This window comes from Pseudonaja textilis, chromosome 16 (assembly GCF_049901715.1).
Source record: "Pseudonaja textilis isolate UNSWEBS1 chromosome 16, rPseTex1.2, whole genome shotgun sequence".
In the NCBI taxonomy this organism is placed as follows: Eukaryota; Metazoa; Chordata; class Lepidosauria; order Squamata; family Elapidae; genus Pseudonaja; species Pseudonaja textilis.
In genome coordinates this window covers 346,112-357,456 of record NC_142005.1, presented here as the reverse complement: position 1 = coordinate 357,456, position 11,345 = coordinate 346,112, and positions in this window count along the sequence as shown.

The following is an 11,345-nucleotide window of genomic DNA, read 5'->3' as shown; positions in this document are numbered from 1 at the left end:
CATAAACAAGCACTGGAGCAGAGAAACTTTGTGTTTTGAGACTTGTTAAGTCTTGGGTTTAGACAACACACTTAACCTTATTAAAGGAGCCCATCTCTGGCACACTCCCAAATTATTCAATCTTGCACTGAAAAATTCAATCCACGTTAAGAGTTAACACCAAGTTTAATAAAAGCATGTGAACACAGCCACTGACTTTCATTGACCAAAGGATTAGAAACACACAGTGGTGCCTATCTGAAAACACCAGGTTATTTTTATAATTTTTAACATACCTTTAAAATTCAATATAGTAGCCAAAACCTTATGACCACAAGCAAGCCCAACATTTATGTTGCAAAGTGAGAAATTTGTTAAGTGAGTTTTGCTCCATTTTACGTCTCCACGTTTCACCGCCGTTCTTAAATTGGGTTAGCTGGTGAATCTGGCTTCCCTGATTTGTGACCACATGACCTTGGGACACTACAACCATCATAAATAGGAGTCAGCTGTCAAGCATCCAAATGGAAGTCATGTGATTGTGGGGAAGCTACAATAGTCATAGGTGTGAAAAATGGTCCTCACTTTTTTTCCAGTGCTGCTGTTAACTGAGCAATCACTAAATGAACTGTTAAATCCAGGACTACCTGTATGTCTTTTGCCTAATACATATACTTTTGAGGGTGCATGTGGGCTTCGGTTCAGGATCGTCACTCAAATAAATCCAAGTATTTTTTGATCCCTGAGATTTTCTTCCTTTACAAACATCCTGTGCCACGGATTGGATGGCACCTTTATAGTGGGATCCTTGCACTTTTTGAGGTGGAAAAATTTCAGTCTCGAGACCTCGATAGGCGTCTTCGGCCATTCTGAGTGACTGAAAGGTGGGTTTTCTTGCCTCCTGCCAAGACCCACCAAAACCAAAATTTTCATGGGGCAACATTGCTTCATCTAAAGTCCACCTGCAGCAATATTTCTGAACACAAGTATTATTGCAAGCCTTCTGAAATTACGTGGGGAAGGATCCTGATCCTTTCCCAAACTGTTAGAAAATTATGGTGTTAAAACGTTAACACCCTTGCAATCCAGCTTTCCTAGTATCAAACCTGTTGCAGGGAACCCTAGAGCTGGAAGGGACCTTAGAGGTCTTCTAGTCCAACCCAAGGCAAAAGACCATGTATCATTCCGACAAATAGTTTTCCCTATCTTTACTTGATGGAGCATCCACAACTTTGTGGATGACTGATTTTTCCTGCAGTTTCGTTATTTTATGTCACTTAGTGACTGCTCAAAGTTACAACAGGGACTGAAAAAAGCAACTGATGCATGTTCTCATTTACGACCATTGCAGCATCGCCATGGTTACGTGGTCAAAATTCAGACGCTCAGCACTGACTCGCATTTATGACGATTGCAATGTCCTGGGGGAGGGGTCACAATTCCCTTTTGCGACCTGACAAGCAAAGTCAAGAAGGAACCCAAATTCACTTAACAACCAGGTTACTAATTTAACAACTGCAGTGATTCACTTAACAGATGTGGCAAGAAAAGTTGCAAAATGGGGCAAAACTCCAGATTTCTCACTTAGCAACATAAATTTTGGGCTCAATTGCTATGGTAAGTTGAGGCTACTACCTGTATCTCCTTCTATCCACCTCATAATAAATAGTTGGCATTAAAACAAAAGGATAGCTAAGCAAAGCAAAGTTTTAAAGTCCAGTTTCGATTTCTTCCCTTTCCAACTGATTAATAAAACACATTAACACAGCAGCATTCGATTTCTCTGCATATGGACCGGCATTATTGGACCAAGCATGAGGCTATGTCCACGGGGCAAAATTCAAGTGCTTCCAAAGTTCTGCAGCCAAGCCACACCCTTCCCCCAAAATCTCAGGCCACGAGGCTCTTATGGCAAACTTTGTCAAATCTCCTCCTCCCGGGCTTGAATTAGACAGGCCAATCCCATTCCAACAACAGGTCTTTCTTTTGCTGGGGTCAAGTTGCAACTGGAAACTCCGGTGTTAAGGCTTCTAGCTTTTTCCTGTTCATGAAAATGAAAAGCCCAGGTGAGCAGAACTGAAGTGAGCCTCGTACTTCACATCCCCCCCACCAAAAAAAGTGTACACAGTACCCCAATCTCTTCTTAGCTCCGCAGCCAGAAAACGGCAAAAAAACAAACAAAACAAAACCAAGAAACACCCGGCTGCATCTGGGTTAAATGAAAGCAAGGGCATCGCAGGGACTTGAACCCCATCCTGGAATCCAGGAGTGCCAACCACCAATGCCTTTTGCTTTTTTTTTGGTTTGGGCAATGCAGCAAGGTGAAAAGCAAAACCTGAGAAAACACAACTTTGTTCTCTCAGGAAAAGAAAAACCTTTGTGTTTTTTTTCCTGCTTCCACTTCTGACCACGTGCCACGACCTGAAAGAGTCTTAGCAGAATTGCAAACACCCTCCCTCCCCACAGCCACCTACACTGCCTAGCGCTAGGTCGGCCAAGAGGCTCCCCACCCACATTATGTCCCTCAAAAGACAGCAAATACCGTTGCATTTCGTTGTTACTTGTTTGTTGCTAACACACTTTGTAAGAGATTTTACTGGATTTGTGCCAGGCACACGAACATTGTTAAGAAAACTAAAAAAATTTTTTTTTACCTTCCTTGAACTGGGCTGTTGGCTTCCAACTTTAGATGTTATAGGCAACATTTGCTCTGATGTTTTCAAATATTTTATAACAGATTACCTTGTGAACAGCAGCCCTGGGCAGGATCCAAGTTTAAGCATGAAGTCAACTGTTGTGTTTTGAGCTACATGTTGAACAACTTGTTCCTGGAAAATTCTTAGCAAAAAAAAAACCTGGTTGCAGCACAACCCCCTACCCTCCTCCTCCTTCACCCTCTGAGACGCTGCTCAATGGGTCCAACTGGCAATTACTACCATGTTAGGCATTTGGGCAATCCAATGACAACCACCTGTTGCATTTACTGCAAGGAGGCTGGTGATTATCTCAAACAAGCCGGTCTTCATTACCTTTTTGTCATTTTAAAACATCTGCCTCCGCTTTAATATTGTTACAGGTCCATTTTAAAGAGTACCTGTTGATGAGGATACCCGAGACATTCAGTACACCAGGTCTCAACTCATTCCTCAACTCCCAAAGGAGGATTCTTACAGAACCAGCCTAAAATGCCCTCACAGTCAGATCAGCATGAAGCTGGGTTAACCTAGAGGCAGAAGGGAGATCAGTTAACACCTCCAGTTCCCTATCTTTGCAACAGCATGGAAAAGAAAAAATATGTTCACCTGTTTATTTTTGTCCACTGCAGTGTGAAAGTCATGTCTGGAGGAGGTTCCTTCTACTGATCTGTGAAAAGCAATCTAGACCCAAGGGTGCCCCCCAGCTCCTCCCAGCAATCCCATCACATGAGAGAAAAAAGGGGGTGCTTAAGAAGGCTATTCTTACTGGAGTGGTTTCTGTGCTGCCTCAGGAGATGGCTTTTTGAATGTTGTGTGTTCTTGAATCGAACTGTTAAGAAAATAGAATAGGAAGAACCCCCGCACACACAAAAAGCATTCTACTGCTGTCAGGAATTGGGTAGAAATGTGAAGTTGACTTGCCAGTTAAGCTTCCTGGGAGCTGTGATCTCTTGTGTCAAAGAGCCTAAGATGCACCTGGAAAAAAACTAAAGGCTTCAGTACCCCCAAGCCCTCCCCCATAAGCTTAAGAGGAACGGAAAGTTGCACAGGTACCGTCAATTGCACTTGTCTCTCAGCCAAACAAGAACTGGCTACACTGCAGGATTGTATGGGATGGTCAGATTCTCTCCTTTCAAACCACAAGCATTTTTTTTCTGTCACTCCTCAACTGGACTCCTCTTTCAACTAGCATTATCACTGAGCCCAAGACAAGCCGGTTCATATGCTCTACACAAGCAGATCAAGCACACTGCATCACATTACTTGCCAACTTAACAGGCGTGGCTTCAGATAGGGTTCTCTTGGTGGATTCTGAAAAAAAAGAACTGGAAGAAACAGTGAGCCCCTCCCACCCACACACACACCACCAAGCTGCCACCAAAAAATGTGCCATTATTACATTGTGCCATTATTACACGAGTAACTCACTGCCAAGGCCTTCACAGGAAGCACTGCAAACAGGGTGGGAACAAGAGATGAGTATGTAAATCACCCTGGAGAACTTCGCAAATAGCTTATCCTCTAGGCAGTACGAAGCCTCTGAAACATAACACCAAACAAGTGGTTGCCCACCCCCAATCCCTTCCATGGGTGGCATTGGAACAGATATCACTAGTGCTACCAGAGATGGATGCAAGCAGATTTAAGTGGCATGCAGATTTCTAAATATAGAAGCTTAGGTGTGTTATTCATACTGTTAATGCACATACTTGATCCTTATGAATTTAGGGGTTACCCAGTTTAGCTGAGCAAAGGATAAAACTCTAGGTAGAAGGGAACTTCCTAAACTAGCATATGTCAAGGAATATTGTTACTTACCCCAAAACCTCTAAGTATTTTTTCCCCAACTTGTCTAGTTTTAAGTATTTTAGAAATCGTCCCACAAGAAGAGCATTCTTAGTTAGAAGATCACTATATAGTATTGCCAAGCGCCTGGATTTTATATATATATATATATATTTTCTCAATGATGGAGAGAAGAGAGGAAAACATTGTGCAAAGGAAATCTCCTGCCTGATTTAGAGTCTTCACCTCTATTTTTCTGTTCTTGTCCAATAGAGATCAGATGGTGCTCGTGGAGAGAGATTCTGAAAGATCAAGAAGAAAACCCCACACCCACCCACACCAAAGGCCACAGAGCTATTCACAAACAATTAAAAATGAACCCAGAAACAGCATGTTTTATTTGAACCATGACAAAAGATACAACTTCCTATCCCTTTGGCAAATACTGAGCATTTATTACTGTACAAAAATATTGGTATGTGCAAGACTTTATACAGGTACTCAAGGGCTACACCAAGGCACTCCTTCGCTGTCATCAATTAACTGCCACTTGAAGTGGCCTCTATAGCACAAGGAGGCGGCAAGGCAGGCAGTCGAGGCCTGGGAACAGGGGGAAGAGCCTTTATCAACTGAGCAAGGGCTCATTTAGAAGGTGTCTGGGGGCCACAGGCAGCCCAGCAAGCGCCTTAAAACCGGAAAGGGGCTATAATGCATTATGAAATTCCAGGATTTCATTCCTAAAGCCCTGGAAACGAACATTTAACTCGCTTTTCCCCTAACATGCAATTCTTTTAGAAATGGTCAAACTTATCTGTTACCAGTTCAGCTCCCAGATGGCATGAAGCAAACCTTTGCTGAGGCAAAACCACCAACACAAATCGCCTGCTCTCCAGTCCCAAAGACGAGTGATCCAATTCTACCATGCTTTTCTCTCTCTCATTATTCTCTCTTCAATTCCATCTTAAGATTTAGGAAATCATTCACACATCAAATATTTTGAAGCCAGCTGGGTAGAGAAAGCACCTTTGCCAGGTTTCCCCTGAAGATTCTCTTAATTGGTTAATATTGCCATTTGTAGACACAGGCCTTCGTGCACTGCTTCTTAAGGTGTGCTCCTCATTTCCATAAGAGGGTTAGGAAATTTCCCATTTGATTTCATACACTTCAAATTTGCCTGCTTCACTGCTTATAGCTTTGTGGATCTTTTTTCCCCCGTTGGCAGAGATTCTGGCTTTTTCACCTGTTAAACATCTGGGACCTTTTCTTTCCATCAAGCAAGAGGCCATCTAGAGCATTTCTGCCTTTATCTTTGGCACAAGGGTGTTGCTCCCTCTGCTTTTTATGATGCCAAGGCTTTTCAAGGTGGTTAATGTTGAGAGGACGGATCTGAAAAAGGTCTAGACAAGAGTTGTTCCACAGGCCACCCTCCCCCACCCCCTCAACACAAGACAAGATACATCATGAGCTATGAGCAGTCAATGGAGATTATGATTACTGTTGTAATAATAATTAGGTAAAGTCTGCAATCACTAATGTTTAATTTTTTTCAGGCTTACAGAATCAATGCAACTCATTCTTAAAACCAACGATTTGAATTACTAAAAGGGAAACAATCAAAAGCAGAATCTTACTTGCAAAAATTATACCAACTACCCCCGGACCGAATACACACACAGGATCATTCAGTTCCTTCTCTTTTCTCCCTGAAGTCTCTTAAGAGAGATTAAGTACCTGCAAAAGAGGCCAAAAGAGAACCACAAACTCCTATATCTACAGATTATGATTTCCTCTTTCACTTGCCAGTTTCCCACCTGGGCATTGCAGCCCCAGAATTTTAAATTTCCAAGCCTTCCTTTCAGAAAAATCCACATCAGTATATTCTCAGGGGCTTCCTTCTCCTCCCCTTAATAGGAAATGTGAGAGTTGGATCTATTTTTACAGATCAGTCATCCTACACAGCTTTTTAGCTGGAAATCACTTCTGTATAAGCATTTGCCATTAAAGGCCGGTTTCTTCCAATTGTCTCCATTTCTACTTCAGAAAATTACTTGCCAGACTAGCTTATTTTTCCAGACCTAAAAGTTATGGATATCCTGGAGAAATAATCTAAAAAAAACACAGATAATTATTCTCCCTCCGCCCTCCCATAATACTGGTTAATTAAAAGCTCCCCTCCAACTTCATATCGAACACTAGTATTTTTTTCCCTTAAGAACTTAGCTTTTTTAAACTTCCCAGCTCTCTTCCGCACATGCTGCGTAAATGGATCCCAATTCCACAACAACTTCCAATTCTAGGCACTGTCCTTTCTTCCCGGGAAAGTGAGCTCCAGCCTCCGAGGGAGGGTGGTCTTTGCCATTAAGGACAGCCACTTCTAAGCCAAGCCACCAGAGGATGCTATAGAGTACCTGCAGAGAAGCTAGAGAGAAGCTGGCATTTATCCTCCCCACCCCCACCCCACCCCAAAAACACACTCCCCAAATCAATCAGTTTGCTGTCTAAATCTCTGTATACTTAGCCCTCTCGCAGGGAGAAAAAAAAAAGGGTGGTTACACCAGAGGTTGGACTTATGGTCCTGCGCAGTTCCTCCCCCACTACAGACGCCAAGAAGCCACTTCTCCTCCTACGGGTTTTAAGTTTTCATTGCCTGGTTTCATTATGTTCCTTCCTTTGCTTGTTTACACTGGAGTTATTTCAAGTCATCCTCAAGTCACTTCCTTGGCACTTTTTTTTCCTTATGAAACACAGGGGACTTTTGTAGATTCCTCTGGCTCTACATACACCTGAAGGGACAAAATCTCAACAACATTGCAATGCCCTCCCCCCTCCGCCCAAAACAGCTCTCCGCCCACAAATGGCTAAAAATCAAATACAATTCTCAAACCCTCTTTTTATGCACTCTACCTGCAATGCTGTCGTCCCCACCAAGAGTTCGACTCACCCACACAGCCTCAAGGATCCTAGCTACTATTTTGGAGGGAGGGAGGGAGGGGGGGGGGAGGAAGAGGGAGCACGCAGAAACAATGGCTACTTTCTAAGCACAGGAAACTGCTGGCTTGGTTGGCTTGCGAAGACTGCCCCATAGGTTCCCAGCAAACAGCCGACTAAGTACACCTGTAAAGAGAGAGACCAACATCCCCGCCCCAGACAAACCCCAATATTTATGAACAGCGCAGCCCCTAAATAAAAAAGACGGGTGCCACAAGATGAGGCGGTTACCAACTACGATACACACAGGACTTTTTTTTTTTTTTACGGTCTTCTTTCCCTCTCTTCATGGTTCCCCAACACCAGATTCTTGGGTTGTTCTAGAATCATCTAAGGCATCTTCCCTTGACCTCTCTTCTACTTGCTTTTCCTTCCCTGCTTCACAAACAGCTTGGCTTCCTTGCGGGGTGGGGTGAATCTACCGACTTCCTAGTTTTCCTTGTTCACACCAGTTGAGATAACAGCTTTTTTTTAAAAAAAAGTCTTTTTTTGGCATCTTATCTCCAAACTTGCTTTTTTAAACAGCGTCCTGACCAATATATACCTCCTCAATGAGGTTGCAAAACAAGTCCTTGGGGAGATTAAAGCCAATGCCCTCTTAAAATGGCTTTTGGTTCACCATCGCCACAGCCTTAGCTAAAACGTTAAAACTAGCACTGGGCAAGTAGAGGGTTGTTTATGTTTTAAGTCCTTTTTTTGCCTTCCTCTTCGCTAAGTTTTCTACTTCTTTAGCCGAGATCTTTGACTTCTTTTTTTTTCCCCACCTGTCTTTCCTTCTCTCTTCATCTTCTGCGAGATCTTTGGCTTCTTTTTTTCCCCACCTGTCTTTCCTTCTCTCTTCATCTTCTAAGATGCCTTCCACCCTTCTCTAAGTCTTGCCTCTGTTGAAGTCTTCTGTCTTGTTTTTCCTACTTCAGCAACAAGGCTCACAGGTTTTCTTTAAATAGAGTGCGTCTTGTTGCCCCTTCTTTTGAAAAATAAAACCCTTTTCTTTTTTTCTTCATCACTCTGCTTCAAGCAGACTCTGTACTCAAGCTATTTTTTACCCCGAACCTATTTTTTCGTCTAAAGCTGAAAATTCCAGCATTTTTAAAAAAAATTCTACCATCTTCCATTATTATATCTTGTTTTCTATCTTCCATTTTCTTGATCTTTCTTCAAAGCCTTGAGAATATTTTTCTTATCCTTAGTTTTTCTGTCTTGATCTCAGATTCCAGGGCATATTTTTTTTTTTAAATAAAGCCCTTTGACAGTAATTTATCACTATATTTTAAAGATATTCTTCTCCAATCTTATTTTCTGGTTTAATTTAAAATTTGCCTAGGTTGCCTATACTTTTTAAGCATTAAGTAGCTGTTAACTAAGCACTTCAATTGAATAAAAGCCTCATTTGTTTTTAAAAAAATCCTTAACTATCCCTTTTTAAGAATTTTAGTCTTTTATTTTCCTTTTTAAAGTCTAGTTATCTCTTCAACAAAAATAGCCCCCCTATCTGTCCTAACCTCCCTACAGCTCTGACAACAGAAAAGCTCGAGCCACTATTTATAGGTGGACATCTCACACTCTGGAATCTGCAGCTCCTTCCACCACCTACCTCAGAAAAAATAGTGCCTTTGCATACACAGGCCTGTAGGGGGAGAGGACTTGTTGATTAGTTGTATAATTAGTATTTTCTCCCAAACTAATACATGATTCTCAAAACATTGTTAAAATGTTGAGTCGTTATGCCCCCCTGAGCCTTTTTAAGCAGAAACCAATTTAGGAAACATTATGCAAGATTGATCCTTGTATTCTGCCCCAAGTAATTTATAATGTAACTTATAAACCAGAAATAACAGTTCATTTAGTGACCATTCAAAGTTACAACAGCACTGAAAAAAGTGACTTATCACCATTTTTCACACTTATGACCATTGCAACAACTGACTCATGAGGGTTGCAATGTCCAGGGGTCATGTGATCCCCTTTTGGAAACTTCTAACAGGCAAAGTCAATAGGGAAGCCAGATTCACCTAACAATCATATTGCTAACTTGACTGCAGTGATTCGCTTAAGAGTTGTGGCAAGGTCATAAAATGAGGCAAAACTCACTTAACACATTTTTCACTGAGCAACATAAATTTTGGGCTCAATTGTGGTCATAGTTCAAGGATTACTTGCATCTATACACTCTGAGACTAAACTGCAAACTTCATATTTGGTTTCTAAGCTAGAACACAAGGATTGCTGTATAACCTTGTTACAGAAAATGCCCCAATGTTAAGTTACAAAGTACTGCTTTTCCCCAAATGCCACTACTTAGGTTTTAAGTCAGCTTCTATTTTGATTTTAAAAAGGGGTTTATACCGCCTTGTTCTTTTGAGGTGCAATATGTAGCGCAAGTCTCCAGATCATCCCTGCAAGGTAGACCAGCCAGGGAATCGTCAAACACCTCCATGGCTTACCAGGATTTGATTCCTGAGAGTTTGCACCCCCCCAATACACATTAAATCATATGGGTTTGAAACTGCACGTCCTTAATTCTTTTAGTTGCTTTGTCCTCCAATGCCTCCAATGAGTCCAGATTATACCCAGCGTTTAACTTCATGCAATATTAGCATGGAAATCCGACCCGGGAATGGAAACCCAACCAAAAAGGGGTTGTAAAAAGTCCGCTCCTCCCTCCCAGCAGATGGACAAGGGAGCTCGGCGGCCATTTTGTGTTCGCTCTCGGCGCAGACACCATCTTAACGTTGAGAGGAAAGGGGGGCGGGGCTCACGAGGCGCGGAGGGATACCGTGAGCGAAGGACGGGGAGGGTGGAGAGGCGATTATGTCGCAGCAGCGTCCGCTCCGCCAGGCGAAGGGAGGGGGAGCAGGAGCGGCTGGTTCTAACCGGCTCAAACCAGTCCTAGGCAGCCGGGAAGGTTCCGGATGCCGCAGGGCCGCAGCGCGCACGCGCAACTCTGCTACGCCGTTTGCTCCCCCATCCCTCCTGCTTCCGGCCTTTTCTGAGGGGATTTTTTTTTGACAGTTTTACTTTATTCACAATATGTGAAGAAATAATGTTTGTTACGTGTTTCAAGCAGGGCTGGTATATCTCCGTTTGCCTCGGGTGACAGAACTGACTGTTAGGCCTGAGTTTCCATTATTGTGTAAACATGACATAGGGAACCTGGGGACTGAATTCACCGCCCATTTTGTTGCGTTCATTTGTTAGCCTTCGCACTTGGGTGACCGAAAGCTCTTTAATTGACCTGGAGAAGCGTAAGGGATTAAAAAAAAACGGGCAAAGGGCTGGAAGAGATTTAAGAAGAGTCTGGACAGCCATTTGTCCAGAATGGGATATGTTGGAATGGACCTTGGAGGTCATCTAGTCCGACCCCCTGCTCAAACTTTTCTAGGTCTCTCCAAGGCAATATTCTTATGGGTCATTGCACCTCAGTTCTCACAAGCACCTTTACTGTATTTGGTTGCAACAGCATTCTCTTAACTCCCATAGGGTCTCCTGCTTTGGGGAGGTGGACTAGATGACCTTCAAGCTCCCTTCCAACTCTGTTATGCTTATTATTCCTCCCTTAATATTCCTCAACCACAGAAACAAGAATAATTTACGTCACTAGGAGAATGATTTGCTTGAATCATTCTAGTGATGTAAATTATTCTTGTTTCTGTGGTTGAGGTCTCTGATGTTTCATGGTAGGCCTTTTGGAAGGATCTATAGAGCATGGCCCTGAGGAAATATTAACTGGGCATTATGAGGCTTGATGTCTTTGTCCACTTTAGCTGTTGCGTTTCCCAGTTTTTGTTGTACTTCCAATTCCTTCCTTCTGCAAAGAAGATGGAAGACCTTCACTGGGATCTAGAACAGGTGGCGGAGGAGTCCAGAATAGTTTTTGACACTATACACCAAGATTTA